Source organism: Podarcis pityusensis (genome assembly GCF_964106645.2).
Source record: "Podarcis pityusensis genome assembly, chromosome: 7".
NCBI classification, from domain to species: Eukaryota; Metazoa; Chordata; class Lepidosauria; order Squamata; family Lacertidae; genus Podarcis; species Podarcis pityusensis.
In genome coordinates this window covers 72037809-72059407 of record NC_138031.1, presented here as the reverse complement: position 1 = coordinate 72059407, position 21599 = coordinate 72037809, and the positions used below count along the sequence as shown (strand labels likewise).

General features: G+C 44.3%; 1 pseudogene across 1 annotated transcript; it reads left to right on the top strand.

Annotated features, from left to right (window-relative positions):
- Positions 1-2900: 2900 nt before the first annotated feature.
- On the top strand, positions 2901-3724 carry LOC308481735 (COP9 signalosome complex subunit 8 pseudogene; annotated as a pseudogene). The gene has a single exon. The product of its transcript is annotated as a COP9 signalosome complex subunit 8 pseudogene (transcript).
- The last annotated feature ends 17875 nt before the right edge of the window (positions 3725-21599 follow it).

Here is a 21599-nt window from a genome sequence, read left to right as displayed (position 1 = left end):
AATATTTCCATTCTCTCTCAACTAAAAAAAATAAGAATATTCCACACTGACCCTACTTTATATCTGTTGATTTTTCAAACTGACACAAGTGATAGACAACAACTTATTGTGTTTTGGGATTCCTGCTGAAGGCTCTATACAGAAATATAATGTGAAGAATAAAGAGAACAAGAAAAAAAGAGGATGCAAATAACCCGATAAATATTTTAGAAGTGACCTGCCTATCTGTATTCATATTTCTCAAAGTTCTTTCCAAGTCTCTTTGATGTCTTTTCTCCTAATATGCAAGCCCTAAACTGTAGCATATATATCAGGCTAGCAAATGAATATGCCAAAGTCTGATTAACGCGTGGTATTGTGATCAGATCAAATTACATCAGAACAGACATGACCTAGTGCCAAATAATTCAAGTGTAACCTAATATGAAACTCTGAAGTTCACTTCAGGTCTGGAGCTTGAACCTTCGAAACCATAATAAATTTATTTTAACCGTTTGCCCCCTTTCCTATTAACACAGTTGTTCAGATCCTGCAGGATGACTGCCAAACCAAGAAAAAATACAGTGGTACCTTGGTTTAAGAAGAGCTTAGTTTATGAACAACTTGGATTAAGAACGCTTCAAACCCGGAAGTAGGTGTTTTGGTTTGTGAACATTGCCTTGGAAGCAGAACATGTTCCATTTCCTGTTGAGTGTGTTCCTTTTGTAATTTGAGTCCGCCACTGCTATGGGAAAGCACGCTTTGGTTTAAGAATGGACTTCCGGAATGTATTAAGTTTGTAAACCAAGGTACCACTGTATAGAAGTTCAGGGCAGGAAATGGTGGTGGGAAGTCATTTGATATTAATTGATAAAAGCATCAATTGGGGGTGTTAGGATCGTCCTACTCTCATGTAGGACCCTGGCAGAGACACGTGCCCGACTGGCATGTTCTCTCCCTCCTGGTCGATCTTTCGGGAGCTTCAAAAGCTTTCTTCAGCCCGAACATCACAGCAGCTGATACCAAGAAGCATCAGCACCCTTAGGGATCCGCAGTTTGCATAACAGAACTCAGTAGCACAGCATTTTGGCTAATCTACATTTATTTACATATAATACACTCAGAGCATTCTGCTTTAGCACCCTCCTCTTTCTCATCAGACAGCAAAAAGAGAAAGAACAAAGGACAATAGTCCCACTTCACGGAACACAGTAATACCAAAACATACTGTCTCTTTCACTTCCCACGTTGTGGAATGAAAACATACACCGTCATGTGATAGACAACAATCTCATGACTGCAAACACGGAGCAAGAATCCTAACAGGGGGGTGGGAATGACCTCACAAAGACTTTTGTTTTCTTCCACAAGGTTCATAATTGTTGTTGTTTAGTCGTTTAGTCGTGTCCGACTCTTCGTGACCCCATGGACCAGAACACGCCAGGCACTTCTGTTTTCCACTGCCTCCCGCAGTTTGGTCAAACTCATGCTGGTAGCTTCGAGAACACTATCCAACCATCTCGTCCTCTGTCGTCCCCTTCTCCTTGTGCCTTCCATCTTGCCCAACATCAGGGTCTTTTCCAGGGAGTCTTCTCTTCTCATGAAGTGGCCAAAGTATTGGAGCCTCAGCTTCAGGATCTGTCCTTCCAGTGAGCACTCAGGGCTGATTTCCTTAAGAATGGATCGGTTTGATCTTCTTGTAGTCCATGGGACTCTCAAGAGTCTCCTCCAGCACCATAATTCAAAAGCATCAATTATTTGGCGATCAGCCTTCTTTATGGTCCAGCTCTCACTTCCATACATCACTACTGGAAAACCATAGCTTTTACTATACGGACCTTTGTTGGCAAGGTGATGTCTCTACTTTTTAAGATGCTGTCTAGGTTCCCAATCCCAAAGAATGGCAGTGCCAAAGAATGCTCCAACTACCGCACAATTGCACTCATTTCACACGCTAGTAAGGTTATGCTTAAAATTCTACAAGGAAGGCTCAAGCAGTATGTGGACCGAGAACTCCCAGAAGTGCAAGCTGGATTTAGAACAGGCAGAGGAACCAGAGACCAAATTGCAAACATGCGTTGGATTATGGAGAAAGCTAGAGAGTTCCAGAAAGACATCTACTTCTGCTTCATTGACTATGCAAAAGCCTTTGCCTCTGTCGACCACAGCAAACTATGGCAAGTTCTTAAAGAAACGGGAGTGCCTGATCACCTCATCTGTCTCCTGAGAAATCTCTACATGGGACAAGAAGCTACAGTTAGAACTGGATAGGGAACAACTGATTGGTTCAAAATTGGGAAAGGAGTATGACAAGGCTGTATATTGTCTCCCTGCTTATTTAACTTATATGCAGAATTCATCATGCAAAAGGCTGGGCTGGATGAATCCCTAGCCGGAATTAAGGTTGCCGGAAGAAATATCAACAACCTCAGATATGCAGATGACACAACCTTGATGGCAGAAAGTGAGAAGGAATTAAAGAACCTTTTATTGAGGGTGAAAGAGGAGAGCGCAAAATATGGTCTGAAGCTCAACATCAAAAAAACAAAGATCATGGCCACTGGTCCCATCACCTCCTGGCAAATAGAAGGGGAAGAAATGGAGGCAGTGAGAGATTTTACTTTCTTGGGCTCCATGATCACTGCAGATGGTGACAGCAGCCACGGAATTAAAAGACGCCTGCTTCTTGGGAAAAAAGCAATGACAAACCTAGACAGGTTCATAATACCAGAGTTTAAAATGATTCCTTTGGGTGTAAACTAGGAAGTGAAAGAACTGCATGCATTTGTGGATGTGTGGTTTGAGTGCAATATCTTGTTGTCACTCTTTGTTCTCTGTTCACTCTGTTCACACGGTTCACACCTCAGCAAATGCTCTATATTACAGTGGAACCTCTGGAAGCCGAGGGAGCGCGGCGAGAGCGCCGGCCTGCGCGCCTTGGAGGACCCGTCCCTCCGCCTGGGCTGGAGCTGGCGCCGGGCGCGAAGATGCCAGTGGCGGTGATGGCGGCGGCGAGCGGCGCCCTCGGCTACCGGAAGCTGCTGGAGCAGTGCGAGACGCAGGAGCTGGAGGCCCCTGGAGGAATAGCAACACCACCCGTTTATGCGCAACTCCTAGCTTTGTACCTTTTGCATAATGACATGAACAATGCACGGTATTTGTGGAAAAGAATCCCTCCTGCAATTAAGTCTGCAAACCCTGAACTTGGTGCAATTTGGTCAGTGGGGCAGAGAATCTGGCAAAGAGATTTCCCTGGAATTTATACAACAATTGGTGCACATCAGTGGTCTGAATCTATTCAGCCAATCATGGAAGCACTTAGAGATGCAACTAGGCGGCGAGCATTTGGACTGGTCTCTCAAGCATATACCTCAATAAGTGCAGATGACTTTGCAGCCTTTGTTGGGCTTCCTATAGAAGAAGCAGTGAAAGGTGTTCTTGATCAGGGATGGCAAGCGGATTCATCCACTCGCATGGTTATGCCTAAAAAGCCAGGTCCCCAAGAGCCTTCATTCAACAGATTTCACCCATTATCAGAACCTGCTTCAGTCCCACCAATTCCCAATGAACAGCAGCTGGCTCGGTTAACTGACTATGTGGCTTTCATGGAAAACTGATAACTCCAGTCACTCATCCATTGCATCCTGTGTACTTCTAGACCTTTCAACACTATGTTTGTCCTGTTGAATGTTGCAATATATGCACTATTATGGAATATGCTGGTAAAACATAGTTTTGCATTTCATCTTTGTGTGTATTTTGCTGGAGCAAGGGTTTAATTCACTTGATTCCCCCTGATTATCAATCAGCTGCACAGCAGTATTATATATTCAGTTTTAAACTCTTGTGCTTTATTGTGAGGAAGGCAGATTCTCTCCAACGCTGATGTCTTGTAAATGCAGCAGTGGAGAAGAGTGTCATCCGTTGCCATGGGTGGAACAGAAACTGAACTCTGAAAGGACATGGAAGGATTGTACCCAGATCAGGGAACAAGGTGTAAGTCTATACCTGAGGGGGTCAGTCTTTGCAGTGTCCTTCCATAGAAAGTGGAGTCTGATACTACACGCTAAAGATTACACTCTTGTTCCTTTATAATGAGATTCTGAAGTTGCTTTTTCTGTTTTTAATTACCTGAAGTCTCCTTACTCGAGGCAGTTTTTGCCTGCTGTATGCAATGTGTCCTTTTCTCTTTAAAAGGAAACTAAGTGACCATTTTAAAAGCATATTTGAGCAGCCATTAGGTCTTCTGGGGGAAGATGGAAAAATATTGGGGTGTAGTTTTCAGATAGCTTCATCTGGCTTCAGTTAGCTTGATGATAGTCTTATTGGTGTTTAGGTTCTTTCAGACATATGTGGCTTGTATTTAAGCCAGCAATTCTGGAGCATGTTTGCCATCACTGAAAAAATAGTTCTGTGGTTGATGTAAATGGATGAAATTATGCTGCAACTTTGGATGAACATTTCTGAATTGGAATCCTGATCATATTGACTGCCATCTTCAGTACTGCCTGGAAGGAAGCAGCTTGCTCTTGCGATGGCCTTGTCTGTAATGCTTCCATTTAAAATGCAGCCCTCCTCTAGGGTCTCATTCTTTTTTCTCTTTTCATTTGTTCCCCTCTTCAGGTGTTGGTCACCATCATTTCATAGCTTGTCTCTGAAATGGGTAGTGTCTGTCCTTTTGTTCTCCCAATGCACTATTACTGTACATTCTGACGGTGTTTTGGATGTTTTTGGGTGCAAGAAGGTCCCAGTATGTATACAGTTACTTTAAGAGGCTCTTTGTGAGTGTAACCATTGATCTCAAACAGTGGAACCTCGGTTTTTGAACGTAATCCATTCTGGAAGTCCATTTGACTTCCGAAACATTCAAAAACCGAAGATCAGAGGGCTGTCAGCAAGTTCAATGGGGAAAATTGAGAAACGTGCCTCAGAAGCTGTTCGACTTCTGAGGCGTGTTAGAAAACGGAAGCATTCACTTCTGGGTTTTCAGTGTTCAGGTTCCAAAACATTCAGCAGCTGAGATATTGGAAAACCGAGGTTTGACTGTATTATGTAATGATTTTAAAAATATTTTATTGCATTAGCCAAACGCCATGGTAACGTCCAAAGAAGGAAGAAAAAACAAAAAAAGCAGCAGTTGCTACGTATGAGAAAACTTGGTATACTTATTTGTATAACATTATTCTTGTTTATAAAATCTAACAACAACAACAACAACAACAACAACAACAACAACAACATATGTGGTAAAACCATGGTCAAATCCTCCAAAATTTCATATTACACAGAATAAAAAGTAATTCTCAAATAAAATGTGCAGGTTAGAAACCTTTTGCAATTGACCGCTAGCCCATCCAGTTCTTTCTTCCTAATCTTCCTAGCTGCCAGGACATAGAGAACCACCATATAAGTCACAGTCATCAGTATTACTCAGCAGCCATTTCACCATCTTTGCCCTGGTTAGATATATTATTATGCAAACCTGGAGTTATTACAGACTGTTGCTTTTTACACACACACACACACACACACACACACACACACCATTGCCAGTCTTGGGTTCCCTCAAGCTAGGAGTGGATGGATCTATGAATTCTCATTCTCTCAGCTTCTTATGTTAAAGAGACTCATGTCAAGAAAGGGAATGAAAAGTATACAGTATTGAGCAATTAAATCTTGGGAGAGTTTTTGTCTCAAATAACATATTCACTGTGCTAAATAGTCACCGGAATTGTTGGAGCAGGAGCTGCTATGTAAATGCTACAAGCATACTGTAGGCATTTATTGTCATTTGTGCTCCACAAATCTGCATCTTGGAAGAACAGCTTCCAGCCTTGCAGGCCTTTTTCCTGAGAGGGCAGGGCCCTGACTGACTCCAGCTACAAAAGCTGACACTACTATACCCATTCTTGGGCTGGGATGTTATTTAGCAGGGTTTGGGGGTTTTTGGGGGGAGGGGTTGTTGCTGTTAATGCTATCAATTTTTGTATCTTTATTTTAGATCTTATTATGATATATGTAGAAATTGTTTAATTTGTATGTGTGCTTTTTGATGTTTTATTTATTGATTATGGCTACGCTTATTATGTTTTCTAATTATGTAATTTATTTCATGTTGTAAGCCGTCTTCATCATGGTTTTCTACAGAAAGGCAGCATACAAATAAATTGATGGATGGACTGATGGATGATGGAAATTCAGTTCTCCAAATTTTGCAGCAAATTAAGATTAAAAAAATAAATCCTCATGAAACCGGTAGGCATTTTAGTGTAAAAATTCTCCTAATTTTATATGCTGTTTTGGCTGTACAGATTTTTACACAGTTTCCCCTAAGGTATGTGATTTTCACCAATACCTTCATTTTTACGTACACTTTCCCCTACCATGTGCCTTTTAAAATTAACTTGGGTTGGAAAACTGCATCACAAAATTCAGATAAGTGCGAATTTCAAAGAATAGTTTGTATACTGTTTTCGAAAGTGCTGATTTGATAGATTTGGCTTTACATGAGTAATGAATCAAATGTCCCCTTGATACCTACCTTAAGCCTGTTGATATCTCCTGCATATATATGGTTCATGCTGCTTTGACTACATAAGAGCAGGCATTCAAATAACAAATTCTCTCTCCGTGTGTGTCTGTAAATGCTTAGATAGAGAAATAGATCCCCATCTTTCCAGCGAGTTTTGCCCATCTCTAACAAAACAAGCAGCCAGCAACAATTTTTGTTGTGACATTCATATTTAACATTAAAATCTAGGTTAATATGTTCTTCTTTCATCCTTGCACAAGTGCTCCATCAGTATGACTAGTATTTGTAGAGGTGGACTCTCGCCAAATTCACTGGCATATTTAAAATTCACACAAAAGGGGACTCTTGGGGTGATTATTGTTTTATTACCAGATTGCAATGGAGCACTGTTGTTGCCCTCTTACATTTTCATGCCATTGCATGTCACTTCCAAGATTTCCAGAGTGTTCTGCATTGCCTGTGCAGGTATGTTTGCATGCTCTCACACGCATGCGTACAGGAGCCTTGTTGCTTTGACTCTAACAAGCGTTGCAAAGCTTAATCCCTGTGCATTGCTCTGAAAATTTAGGAGCAGATGTCATGTAGCAAGGAGTGAGAAATAGCTGTCACATTGCTTAAGGAAATTTCATCAGTGCTGGAGGTGGTGACAACGCTAAATGTCTGTGGAGAGGATGACATTCTCTTTGCTTCTCTCTCTATTTTTATTTTTGTTTTGGTTACAGCTGCTATCAATTTGACAGGGCCATACCGTATGCTATCTTTTGACATGTATTTTCACTGGGACCACAAATATTGTTTACTTATGCATCTCTCATGGGTGCCACTTGACCCCCGTTGTTGTTTTTTATTATTATAAGAAAACAAGCAAGGTTAATTGGAGCCAGTCCACTGCTAATGTCCAGTCCAATATTTTTTTCCACTTGTGTTCTGATGCACCCTAGGGTGGCTTGCAGAAAATCAGGAATAGCTCAGTAAGAAGATCAGTAATAGCAGACAACCTTCTCTGAAATATCCAGGCATGTCCAAAGTCCATTTTGGGGGCCTAATTCGGCCCCCGTGACAGTATATGTCTCCTGGGGTAAAATCCTAAGAAAAGCTCAGTGACTCTGGGGTGAAATAATTGTAAAAAAAAAAAAAGCTCACTTAAATCCTAACAACTTCAATCCTAAAAAAATCCCAAACCTCGATCGGCCCTCACTTCATCAAATCTGGCCCTCTTTGGAAAAAGTTTGGGCACCCCTGAAAATCCTACCTTTCTTAGTGAAGATTGCCTTTCATGGGGAAGGGCCAGAGCTCAGTGGTGTGGCACAAGCTTTTCATGCAAAGAGTCTGGTACCGGGGTGTGTGTGTGGAGAGCAGGTGGGGGCATCACTGGCATGTGTCCTGGGGGCTTGGTCATGTCCCAGGGGCATGACACATGTCCTGGGGGCGTAGTGCGCCGCCTGCGGAGGCATGGTGCCCAGCATGGGTGGGGCAGCTATGATGGCATCCCACCGGGATCATGGCGCCGGGGGCGGTGCGCTTCCCCCACCCCCCTCTTCCTCCGCCAGTGTCCCTGGGATGCCCCACAATCTATTAACAGCTGTCCATGGTGGTGCAAGTCAATTCTGTGTCCAGGGGAGCTGTCTACCAGCTCCATCTGGTACGCAGGCTGAGACCCTACCTGCCTGCAGATTGTCTCGCTAGAGTGGTGCATGCTCTGGTTATCTCCTGCTTGGACTACTGCAATGCACTCTACATGGGACTACCTTTGAAGTTGACCCAGAAACTACAACTAAGACTGGTGACTGGGAGTGGCCGCCGAGACCATATTACACTGGTCCTTAAAGACCTACATTGGCTCCCAGTATGTTTCTGGGTACAATTCAAAGTGTTGGTGCTGACCTTTAAAGCCCTAAACAGCTTCGGCCCAGTATACCTGAAGGAGCGTCTCCACCCCCATCATTCTGCCCAGACACTGAGATCCAGCACTGAGGGCCTTCTGGTGGTTCCCTCACTGCGAGAAGCAAAGTTACAGGGAACCAGGCAGAGGGCCTTCTCAGTAGTGGCGCCTGCCCTGTGGAACACCCTCCCATCAGATGTAAAAGAAATAAACAACTATCAGACTTTTAGAAGACATCTAAAGGCAGCCCTGTTTGGGGAAGCTTTCAATATTTGATGAATCACTGTATAATATTCTGCTGGAAGCCACCCAGAGTGGCTGGGGAAACCCAGCCAGATGGGTGGGGTATTATTATTATTATTATTATTATTATTATTATTATTATTACAATCTTATTTGCATTGCTATTTGCATCCTATATTCTCTTTACTCCGGACATACAGAATTCAATGATTCCCATGTGTTCCACATTTTATTCCTGTAATATTTTGCTCCAGGTGAGCATATTTCCTGTTTAATAGAGGATATAACAGTGTGTGAGGGTGGGGTGGGGAGCTAATTTTATTTGTGTATATTGATTGCTACTGATCTGCCAACCCTATTATCCTTATGCCTAAAATTATACACAGTGGGTGGGGGATAACATTCTATAATTTCATTGAAATCCCTAGTAATACCTTAAGCAGTAATGACCAAGGCACAGGCTTTTTCCTCACAATTAACGCCTAGTTGGGAAAGAAAGAAAGAAAGCAAGCCCAAGATACTACGGAGACCTCTTAAACTTAGTAAGCCATTTTCCAGCAAAGAATAGAGCTGCAAAATAGAAACAGAAAAAAGATCCTGCTGATTTGTAAGGAATTTAATATTTGTACAATAGGTACAATGTTGGAATAATGGCATTCTATTTATTTTAAATGCTATGCTTTGGTTAGCTACTAATTGATTTAAGAAAATTGTTGTTTTCTACTTAAAGATCCTTTGAAAAGGGTAGCTTGAATGCTTGATGTTCTCTGTACAGAGGCTGCTGCAACAGAGGAGGGAGGAAAACACTCCCTCTAAATGAAATGTGAACTATTTATCTTTAATCTGACACCGTTTCCTATTCCTCTTTCTCAGACAATACAGACAAGCATCACTGGATTGAAGAGCTTCTATGATAACTTTTTAATCAAAAATCCGAGACAGCTGAGAGGTAACTTCTTCTTTTCTTTCCACTCTGTTATGCAAAATTCCAATCAATTTATTTTGATAAGGCATCTTTGGTATGCCATAGCTCAAAATTTTATACAGGGAAAGGTAAAATAATGAGATGGAATGTGTAAAGGCAATTGCAGCTAGAACATATGGAATTTAAATCCTCTGACTAGATTGTGTGTGTGAACTAGGGTTGAACCCAATAGTCAGAAGATATCCACATCACCATCTGTAGGTGTGGATGAATAAATATATTAACTTTGACTTCTCTTTCTTTCTCCCAGTCTTAAATGCAATACACATTTCTCTCTCTTTCTCTCTCTCTCTCTCTCTCTCTCACACACACACACATACATTTGCATACAAATTTCCTAACATAACTTATTTTTGTATGACATTTTGTATTCAATTACTACTACCATTTTTGTTGTTGATGAAGAAGAATATGATGATGATGCTACATTTATCACCTGCTTTTTACCAGCAAGTCCCAGCAGGGCCAGCTCAGTCATTAGGCAGACTGAGGTGGCTGCTTCAGATGGCAAAAGTCCCCAAGGCAGCGATCCCACAGGTATCATGCCTGCCCTGTTGCCTCCACCAGAAGTAAAAGTAGCACCAGTATCAATGCCTATCTTGGTCAAAATGGTGTCACATAAGATCTCACCAAAATGGGCAGTTCCCATTTTGCCTCATGTGAAATGGGACACACCACCCCTGGGTGCCATGAAAAATTCAGTCTTAAAAACAGTTAAAGCAAATTGCGGTCACTGGAATATAGTGGATCCTGGAAACTTGCATATAAGATGTCAGAGACCAGAATAACCTTTGTGCTTTTTGGGGGGGGGGGCAGGGGCACAAAATTTGGACAAAATTTGGACATGTGTGAATTTCGAAAAACAGCTGTGTTTTGTTTCAGAAAGTGCATGTATTGTTTCAGAAAGTGCAGGTTACATTAGGTTGATTCCCAGTGAAATGCATATTGAAAATTCTCCATCCCCACTCCTAGACAGCAAAATAATCCTAATTATATCAAGTCCTGGGTAGGCCAAGATAAAACTGATGGGTAATTCTCATCATGGTGAGTCACTAGTTTTTCAGGCCTTCTTTACACAACAGTAGGTGAGATGACTGGGTGATTTAAAACAACAACAACATGTACTAATTCATATTCCGTTACTAAGGAAGTGACCACCGATAAGGATTTGCTCCTTTTGAAAAGATTTAAGAATATACCAGAATGCGAAAGTTGAGGCATATGCCCCTCTGCTCCTCCTTTTTATGCCTGTGCACTTGAAATATATTCTGTGTTATGTATGAACAGTGACAGTATAAAATACCACCATGATTATAAACAGGGAAGAGTCCTGCAGTTAAAAAGCATGGCTTCCTTCATGCCACATTTTGTGGTTCATTGAACACATTCACACTTCTCATATGGTTCCTTGGAAGAGTTACAAAATAAAGGGTGCATGTGAATTCTTTAACAGGCCTTGCTTTTAAAAGGCTTCGCTGATTGATAGTAACTGACAGCCAGGTACTAAAAGGAAACTTAAATTGATTCACTGTAATAGCCATGTCTCGAGATCCATGTCCTTGGTGAAGCCAGCCAGCCGCTGTCCCTAACCCTTGCAATAAATCATGAATAAAATACGTTGATTAATTTTGCATCACGTTGAACAAAGCAACAATTACAGCCTGTGACTTGAAAAAAGAGAGCAAAATGACGTCAGCCGAGTATCAAAATGCGTGCAGTACCTATAGCCTTTGGCTCAGCCTTCTAATTCCCAAGTTCCATGTAATTAAACCTGGTGAGACAACAGCACATTACTTTCTTGGACTGTAACCTGTTCATGGCAGAGTCTTGTCCTCTTTAAAGTATTCCTTACACTGATAAATAAATCTGGTACTTTGCAAGCTTGGGCATCTTCTAGTGGGCAATCTAGAGTCATTAGATTCAACTCTGGGGGTTTTCAGTGAGAAGAACAATAGCAGTGATGGACTGGATTCTCTGAAAGACTGCTGGTCCAGCACTATCTCTTCTTCATTGCAATGTAAAGCCATAGAAAAAATGTTAGTTGCACAGAGGTGCATCCCCAGACAGTTTAGCCAATGGTCAGGGAAGATGGGAATTGTATTCTAACCTCATCTGGGGACCCAAGGTTGAAGGACACTGGTTTACATTGACTGCCGGTGGTAACCTGCTCTATTTTCAAAAGAGGTTTAAAGACTCTCTCAAGGCAAATCTTTTAAAATGTAGTATAAACACCGACAACTGGGAAACACTGGCCTACGAGCGCTCCAATTGGAGAATAGCCTTTACCAAAGGTGTCATGGGATTTGAAGACACTTGAACTATATAATAATAATAATAATTTATTATTTGTACCCCGTCCATCTGACTGGGTTTCCCCAGCCACTCTGGGCGGCTTCCATAGAAACCAAAAATACAGTAAAATATCACAGATTAAAAACTTCCCTGAACAGGGCTGCCTTAAGATGTCTTCTAAATGTCAGGTAGTTATTTATCGCTTTGACATCTGATGGGAGGGCATTCCACAGGGTGGGCGCCACTACTGAGAAGGCCCTCTGCCTGGTTCCCTGTAGCTTTGCTTCTCGCAATGAGGGAACCGCCAGAAGGCCCTCGGCGCTGGACCTCAGCGTCCGGGCAGAACGATGGGGGTGGAGACGCTCCTTCAGGTATACTGGGCCAAGGCCGTTTAGGGCTTTAAAGGTCAACACCAGCACTTTGAATTGTGCTCGGAAACGTACTGGGAGCCAATGTAGGTCTTTCAAGACCGGTGTTATGTGGTCTCGGCGGCCGCCCCCAGTCACCAGTCTAGCTGCCGCATTCTGGATTAGTTGTAGTTTCCGAGTCACCTTCAAAGGTAGCCCCACGTAGAGCGCATTGCAGTAGTCCAAGCGGGAGATAACTAGAGCATGCACCACTCTGGCGAGACAGTCCGCAGGCAGGTAGGGTCTCAGCCTGCGTACCAGGTGGAGTTGGTAGACAGCTGCCCTGGATACAGAATTGACCTGCGCCTCCATGGACAGGTGTGAGTCCAAAATGACTCCCAGGCTGCGCACCTGGTCCTTCAGGGGCACAGTTACCCTATTCAGGACCAGGGAGTCCTCCACACCAGCCCGCCCCCTGTCCCCCAAAAACAATACTTCTGTCTTGTCAGGATTCAACTTCAATCCATTAGCCGCCATCCATCCTCCAACCGCCTCCAGGCACTCACACAGGACCTTCACCGCCTTCACTGGTTCTGATTTGAAAGAGAGGTAGAGCTGGGTATCATCTGCATATTGATGGACACCCAGTCCAAATCCCCTGATGATCTCTCCCAGCGGCTTCATATATATGTTAAAAAGCATGGGGGAGAGGACGGAACCCTGAGGCACCCCACAAGTGAGGGCCCAGGGGTCTGAACACTCATCCCCCACCGCCACTTTCTGAACACGGCCCAGGAGGAAGGAGCGAAACCACTGTATAACAGTGCCCCCAGCTCCCAGCCCCTCTAGACGGTCCAGAAGGATGTTATGGTCGATTGTATCAAAGGCCGCTGAGAGATCCAGCAGAACCAGGAAACAACTCCCACCTTTGTCCCTAGCTCGCCGGAGATCATCAACCAGTGCGATCAAGGCAGTTTCAGTCCCATGGTGAGGCCTGAATCCCGATTGGAAGGGATCCAAATGGTCCGCATCCTCCAGGCGTGCCTGGAGTTGTTCAGCAACCACGCGCTCAATCACCTTGCCCAAGAATGGAAGATTTGAGACTGGGCAATAGTTGGCCATACTGGCCGGGTCTAAAGATGGTTTTTTAAGAAGCGGTTTAATGACCGCCTCTTTCAGCGGATCTGGGAATGTTCCCTCACAGAGGGAAGCATTCACCACCCCGCAGAGCCCATCGCCCAGCCCTTCCCGGCTTGCTTTTATTAGCCAGGATGGGCAAGGATCAAAGAGACAGGTGGTTGGTTTCACGCGTCCAAGCAGCCTGTCCACATCCTCGGGGGTAACGGATTGAAATTGATTCCATGCAACTTGACTAGACAGAGCTCTAGCACTCTCCTGCCCCAGCCCTGCTCCCACGGTGGTGTCTGTCTAGCTCCTTCCGAATATGAGTGATTTTATCTGCAAAAAACTTTGCAAAATCGTTGCAGGAGATCTTGGGGTCTTTACAAGGCCCCGGTGATAAAGGTGGTTCCATTAAATTGCGAACCACCTGAAAGAGTCTCCTGCTACTATTTTCTGCAGATGCAATAGAGGCAGTGAAGAAAGTCTTCTTCGCCGTCGCTATCGCCACTTGGTAGGCTCGACGTTGAGCTCTAACCTGTGTCCGGTCAGATTCGGAGTGAGTTTTCTGCCACCGACGCTCTAGCCGTCTCAGCGATTGTTTCATCGCCCTCACCTCCGAAGAAAACCACGGGGCTGTCCGGGCTCCATGCAATTGGAGAGGGCGTTTCGGAGCCAGACAGTCGATAGCCCTGGTTAACTCCGCATTCCAGCGGGCCACCAGGGAATCAGCTGAAAGGCCATCAACATGGGCTAAAGCATCCCCTACCACTCTCTGGAAACCATTTGGATCCATTAAGTGGCGGGGGCGGACCATCCAAATTGGCCCCACCTCCCTGCAGAGGGGAAGGGTCGCGGAGAAGTCCAGTTGCACCAGGAAGTGATCTGACCATGGCACTTCTTTTGTTTCACTTTTACTTAGTGTCAGATCACCCACGTCACTAGAGGTGAACACCAGGTCTAAGGCATGTCCATGATTATGAGTTGGGCCAAACTTATTCAGGGACAGCCCCATGGAGGCCATGCTTTCCACGAAGTCCCGAGCGGCCCCTTGTAAGGTCGTGTCGGCATGGATGTTAAAATCCCCTAGGACAACCAAACTAGGTGTCTCCAGGAGAAAATCCGCCACGACCTGAAGCAGCTCGGACAGGGAATCCTTGGTGCAGCGGGGAGGTTGGTACACCAAAAGGAATCCTGTACTGCCCCTATTGCCCAACTTCCAGAACATGCACTCAGAGAACTGGATCTTCCCAGTAGGACACCCGGTGCAAGCTAGTGACTTCCTAAAAATCACTGCAACCCCCCTTCCCCGCCCACATGACCTGGGTTGCTGTGCGTAAGAGAAACCTGGTGGGCAAGCAGCGGCAAGGACAGGCCCATCTGCTTCCTCCAACCAGGTCTCTGTCACACATGCCAGGTCAAATCCTCCATCCACAATCAAGTCGTGGATGGCAGTGGTTTTATTCATCATTGACCTGGCATTGCACAGCAACACTTTCAGGTCATGTGGGTTTCCCCTGTTGATTCCAGTATCCATCCGGTCAAGGCCAGACCCGGAGGCAGGGATAGTCTTCAAACAACGACTAAACCTGCCTCCTCGGTAATGACATGGTCTGGTCTTAGCATAACTCTGCCTCCTGCCCATGATCAGCGAGATCGGATGTCCCAGTGCTCCCCCCCCCCCTGGTGGAACTTGTCCCAGCCATCGTGTTGGCTGGGGAGCCACTCTCAGGCAGCCCTGATCCCGCCCCTTAAAAACAAAACACAAACTATACAGAACCAATAAAACAACAACAACAAAAAGGAACAGAACAATTATACTAAAATTAATCCCCAACCAACTATCCATCCCACCCACCCACCCATCCTTCAACTCAGGATGAAAGGGAGAAATATGCTAAGAGGAAGGCACGCTTGGCAAACCCTCAACATGATCAACTCCCACCCGGAAACCTATGTCCCCACTGTGGAAGGACATGTGGATCCAGAATTGGCCTCCACAGTCATTGTTAAAACCATGTTCATGGAAGACAATCTTACTTGGCTACAAGTGATAGAAGAAGAAGAAGAAGAAGAAGAAGAAGAAGAAGAAGAAGAAGAAGAGTTTGGATTTGATATCCAGTTTTATCACTACCCGAAGGAGTCTCAAAGCGGCTAACATTCTCCTTTCCCTTCCTCCCCCACAACAAACACTCTGTGAGGTGAGTGGGGCTGAGAGACTTCAGAGAAGTGTGACTAGCCCAAGGTCACCCAGCAGCTGCATGTGGAGGAGCGGAGACGCGAACCCGGCTCACCAGATTATGAGTCTATCGCTCCTAACTACTACAACACACAGACGAAGAAGAAGAAGAAGAAGAAGAAGAAGAAGAAGAAGAAGAAGAAGAAGAAGAAGCAGCAGCAGCAGCAGCTCTATTTTCAAATGCCAGAGGTTACGCTGGACAAGATAAGGTACTTCTTTTCATCATGCACATGTTAAGAATGCACATTATCAGACTCCTGGCATGAAGTTTGCAAAGATGCATTTAAATGCCTGGCTTTAAAAACAGTTGTGAAATTAAAAGCTCATTGTTGTGTGCTAATGAACATTAAAAGACCTTTAAAAAGAATAGTTGCTCATTGTGGTGTGCTAATCTGAATTACAATACTTTTTAAGCCCTGTTGCTGTATGCTGAAACATAATTGAATATGTATGTATGTATGTATGTATGTATAGACAGGGCTGTGTTCTTGCCCCAATTCTCTTTGGCACATTCTTCTCCCTGTTGCTCTCATATGCCTTCAGCGTGACTGAAGAAAGCATCAAAGAGAAATAGGGGTCTGTTCAAACTGGCATGTCTCCATGACAAGACAAAAGTGTGGTGGGTTCTTATGCAAGAGATGTTGTTTGCAGATGATGCAGCCTTGACAGTGCACTTTGACAAAGCTCTGTAGAGACTCATCCACCATTTTTTCCAAGCATGCAGAAGTTTGACCTTCCCATCAGCCTGACGAAGGCCAACATCCTGGGTCAGGACATCGCCAGCACTCCACTTGACGTGGTAGACAATTTTGTCTGCCTGGGCTCCACCGCATTCAGCAACCTCTCCATCGACCCTGAGCTGAACAACCATATTGGAAAGGCAGCTATGACAATGGCTTGCCTCTCCAAAGGGGTATGAGAGAATGTGATACTAACAACCAATACCAAAATAAAGATCTACCAGGCTTGCATGTTGAGCAAGCTGCTTTTTGGTAGTGACTTGTGGGCAACTTATACCTACCAAGAAAGATGCTTTAATGCATGGGTAGGCAAACTAAGGCCCGGGGGCCGGATGTGGCCCAATCGCCTTCTATGTCCAGCCTACAGATGGTTTTTACATGAGTAGAATGCGTCCTTTTATTTAAAATGCATCTCTGGGTTATTTGTGGGGCATAGGAATTCGTTCATTATTATTTTTCCCCAAAATATAGTCTGGCCCCCCCACAAGCTCTGAAGGACAGTGGACCAGCCCCCTGCTGAAAAAGTTTGCTGACCCCTGCTTTAATGTCTTCCACATGTGCTTCATCAGGAATATTTTGCTCTTCCCAGGCAAGACAGAGTCTCAAACCGAGATGCGCTCTCCCAAGCCCATATTCCCAGCATGTTCACACCCCTGTCTCAGTGATGTTATCGATGGCTTGGTCGTGTCCACAGAATGCAAAATGGTAGGATCTCCAAGAATTTGCTCTACAGGGAGCAGGCTTCAGGAACTAGGCCTTTTGGCAAACCAACTCTGTGTTCCAAATATGTCTGCAAACATGACATGAAGGCTGGCAACATAAACATGTGGGAATTCCTTGCAGCATCTGGAGACAATCAGGTCGTGTATCTGCAGCTATGACTAGAGGAGGGATGACCACTGGGAGAAGCACAGAAAGAAGAAACAGCATAGTACACTTGCGCCAGCATAACGGGAAGCTTTCATCTCCCCCAGCTATAACAAAAAAGTCTCTCGCATATTGGTCTCTACAGCTACAGCAGGTGCTGTAACTCTCCTACCGTTTGACTTCACCCGAAAGACACACTCATGGCCAAACTTGGCTCTCCAGATGTTTTGGGACTACAGTTCCCATCATCCCTGACCACTGGTCCTGTTAGCTAGGGATGATGGGAGTTGTAGTCCCAAAACATCTGGCGGGCCAAGTTTGGCAATGTCTGACATACTGTATACATTTCCTGGAAATCCCCTCCATCCCCAGCAAATATATTCCTACTGCAAAAAAATGTGGAAGGGTGCTGTTCATGGGATGAAAATAACATATTTGCAGATCTTGCCACTTGGTTCACTTCAACACCTGACTTTGCCCCTGAGCATACCCCAAAACATTTTTGCAATGCGCAGGAGTTCATCAGCCACAAATCTTTGTGGGCAGGGTTCCTCTAAGATAGGAGGCTTGGGAACCACTGCTGCAGCCAATTTTACACATAATACCAGCTCTGAATATTCCTGCAGTCACTTAAAGGGATCTAAAAGCAAGCATGCCTTTACACTTAAATCAATTTTTATGAGAGATACTACAACGCATCCATTGAAAATTACTTTCAGGTTAGAGTCAAAGTGCTGCTGTGTTTGCAGATTGCTTTGACCGGGACATTTTCTCTAACTAGCACAATAAGGCACCCTTTCATTCTAATGAACATCAGTGCAGAGAGCATTTACAGAACAGAAAATATGACTCAAGCTACATTAAAGTGGATTCAGTATTTTTCCAAAGTAAACATTCACACAATAGCACTCAGATATGCACTGCAGCTTGATGTGGTACTTCAAAGGCCACACAAAAAAAAGTAATAGAAGCCCTGTTGTAAATTTCTCTCCTTCACAAAACTGTCCAACATTTTTGCTCCATCTCTTTCTCCCCATCCCCCTCAATTTCTCTAAGGAATAAAAAAATACAGTCTCCTGTTCCGTTATAGGAAAACCAAGAAACGTATTTTTAATTCAAAAGTGAACCAGACATAGTAGTGTTTCAGCTTTAAGCATGGCTCTGTCTTCTGCAAAAAACAGTGTCACATTTTGAATATTTGAGCTGGTCTGAAAAGCAAAGTTCATCCCATTTAGGTCTTGTTGGCATTCCATCATAGGTCAGTTCTGCCCTGCTTCCATGACTTTCTGTTCAAATTGAAAAAGAGCAATGGATTAGGATTTGGGAGAAATCCCCATAGACATCTGCCTCACCTGGTATTAAAGAGATAGTGTCAAAAATAATGCAAAAAATGGTATCTTACTCCAGTTAAACTTTCATAAATTCACAAAAAAAAAAATATGTTGGCAAGGCAGCAATGATAGGGGCAGTTATGGCCATACGTGGTGATCATGCCTCAAAATGTCAACATTCTGGGAACATATAATTAAAGAAATTGGTAAAATCACATGCCATCAGATTATGAAAGCCCCATGGGCCTCCCTGCCTTGCCTATATAATTGTCAAGGAGCTGTTAAGCAAGCCCAGGTCAACCACAAGGCAGGGAGGTACAGGAGGCATGGAATGCAATTAGCTTTTTATTAAATCAGGTCCTCCCTTAAAGAGGGCACGTGTTGCGGTAAGACCTGGAAAACCGACACCCTGTATTGTGGGTGGGTAAGATTGGATAGCCACAACACCCGATTGGTAGGTCCCTTGATGCAGGCTTGAATCAGGCAATGGGACGCAGGCTAAACGGATCAAGGGACCTATATATACCTATGCACGTGACCCAGAGCTTCCTCTTTTGGTGCGTGCATCAGAACACCCATCCACCTCTCCCTACTTTTAGGGCTTGTGAGCTTGACCTTGCTATGCCGTCTTGTGTTGTCTGTCGTTGGGACAGGGGCACAGCAGGAATTTCCCCCACTTGGCTAATTGGCTGGTGCCATTTGGATTTCGCCTGCCGCGTAGCAAATTGTCACAACTTGTAAGGTTGTGGATAGGCTCTGGTTCAGGTGATAGGGATGGGAGAACGGCCTCACCATCCCTATGTGAAGGGTATTCCGTTAAAGGAATCCAGGGACTCGATGGTTTGGTCAACCCCTGAGAGGGGGTTGTGCCCATGCCTGAGTTCAGGGGAACATCTGGGTGGTGGACATAGCCTGTTCATGGCTTTCTGCTTATCCAGGTGTTCACCCTAGGCTGACCTATGCTGGTACCCTGGGTCAGCGCTGTCTGCAACGGTGCAGGGAGCTAGTTGAACCAGAGCCTATGCAACCACTCACTCACAATCAATAAAGTTGTGGCCTAAATTTTGCCAAAAACCAAACCAAAATTTGAGTTGTCTGAATTTATTTAAGGGGGAGGTTTAAAGGTCTGAACACACAACAGAAAATAACAACACAGCAGAGTCCTCTGGTTTGTCTCAATCCAGCTGAGACGTTGCTGAAACTGACCACTAGTCCAACCCTTCCCCTTCCAGCCTCTCACTCTGGATCCCTCCCAAGAAGACGAAGACTGAATCAAGGGGGTGAGCATCTCCTCTGGGCCTGTCTGGCCCAATGCTCAGCAACATGCAGGACTCTCCTCATGAGGGGGAGGAGAGCCAGCAAGACCGGGACTGGCCTGCTGCTGGGTTGCAAAGACAGCCTATGACCCCTCTCTGTCTGATTCTGCGCTCATGCTGTGACTCTCAGTTTCTGACCCTGTCCTGGAAGGCCCTCCTTTACCTGACTCCTTCTCTTGAACTCCAAACCCCACTGCTTTTAGCCCCTCCCAGCTCTTCCCTTCCCCAGACTACTATTCTGTCTCCCAGCCCCACTAGCTGGGATCTACGTCGTCATCTTCTGTGTCCACCCTGGGGGGCTCTTGGATGAGCAGCTCCCAACACTCTTCCTCATCAAGCCAGTCCCTGACAATGATGCTAATATATGGCTGTTTATTTTATATATTAATTGAAATGGCTGCCCTTATTGTGTGGGGATTATGATTACAAGTGTGAACATAAAAACAAAGAATAACTTAAATACATCTATCCAAAGCAACAGGCGATTTTCTACATATGTAGGCTCTCTTCACAGGTTTGGATGAAAATATGTGTGGGCTGGGTGGAGCCAACAGGTGGAATTCCACTTTCCCAATCTGCCCATTCATATCTCCATATACAATATGTGAAATATTTTGTGCTTCCCCTGGCTTGTTACTGTGTATCTTGTCTGGCTGTGGCAGTCCAGGATCCCAGGCTAGGCCTTTTCTACCTGGGTATACAACATCTTTTAAACTGGAGATGCCAAGGACTGAAACTGGGGACCTTCTGCATGTAAAAGACGTGTTCTCTCACTGATCCGTTGCCCCTAAAAATAGAAGAAACCCAAAGGCTGCGCTCGCCATTCTTGCTGCTTGGAAGACAGCTTTGGGGCTTGAATACATTTTGGCCATTGCTGTGTGTTAATGTTGTGTTAGGTTAGAGCACTTCCTTTAGGAACTGGTGGAATGAATTTTTATAAAGCTATTTGCTAACTCACCCTGCAAATGGGCAAGAGTGCTCAAACGAACAGAGTGCTGACTTCATCCCAGAGCAGTAAACCTTGCTAGATGCTTTTAAAATAATTAATAATCTGAGTAAGTTCATTATCATTTAAGATCTATTTTAGCTCCACACTTTAATATTCTGTTTTTGTTGCACAGCTATTTAGATAACTGCCATTCATTGATAATAAGTCATTTATTCCTCATTAACTCTTAGGATGGATGTAGATATTCATTACTGCGAGACAACAGAGTCATTTAGCTGCATACAGTACTTGATTATGCACTTCGAGCATTGGCTTGAATGCAAATTTTATTCCACATAGGTCTCATTTTGCTTGTTACCCTCTCCAGCAGCTAAGTTATCCATGCCATTATCTGCTGTGTTAGGGTTCCCCCCCCCCTTTAAGTATGGCATTTATATAACAAACACTGTTGCACTGATCTATTGACATTAGAGGTTTGCTGAATCTGCAGGTCATGAAAAAGCTGCTTCCATACCTAAAGAATGCACATTGTGTATTTTTGACGTAGTCATGACAATAAAATCTTATAAGAGATGAATTTAGGGCAGTGATGGCCAAACTTGGCCCTCCAGCTGTTATGGGACTACAATTCCCATCATCCCTGAACACTGGTCCTGTTAGCTAGGGATGATAGGAGTTGTAGTTCCAAAACAGCTGGAGGGCCAAGTTTGGCTATCACTGATTTAGGGGAATGTGACAGGTTTGGTCGCACTGGGCACAGAGCCTTGGGGGTGCCCTA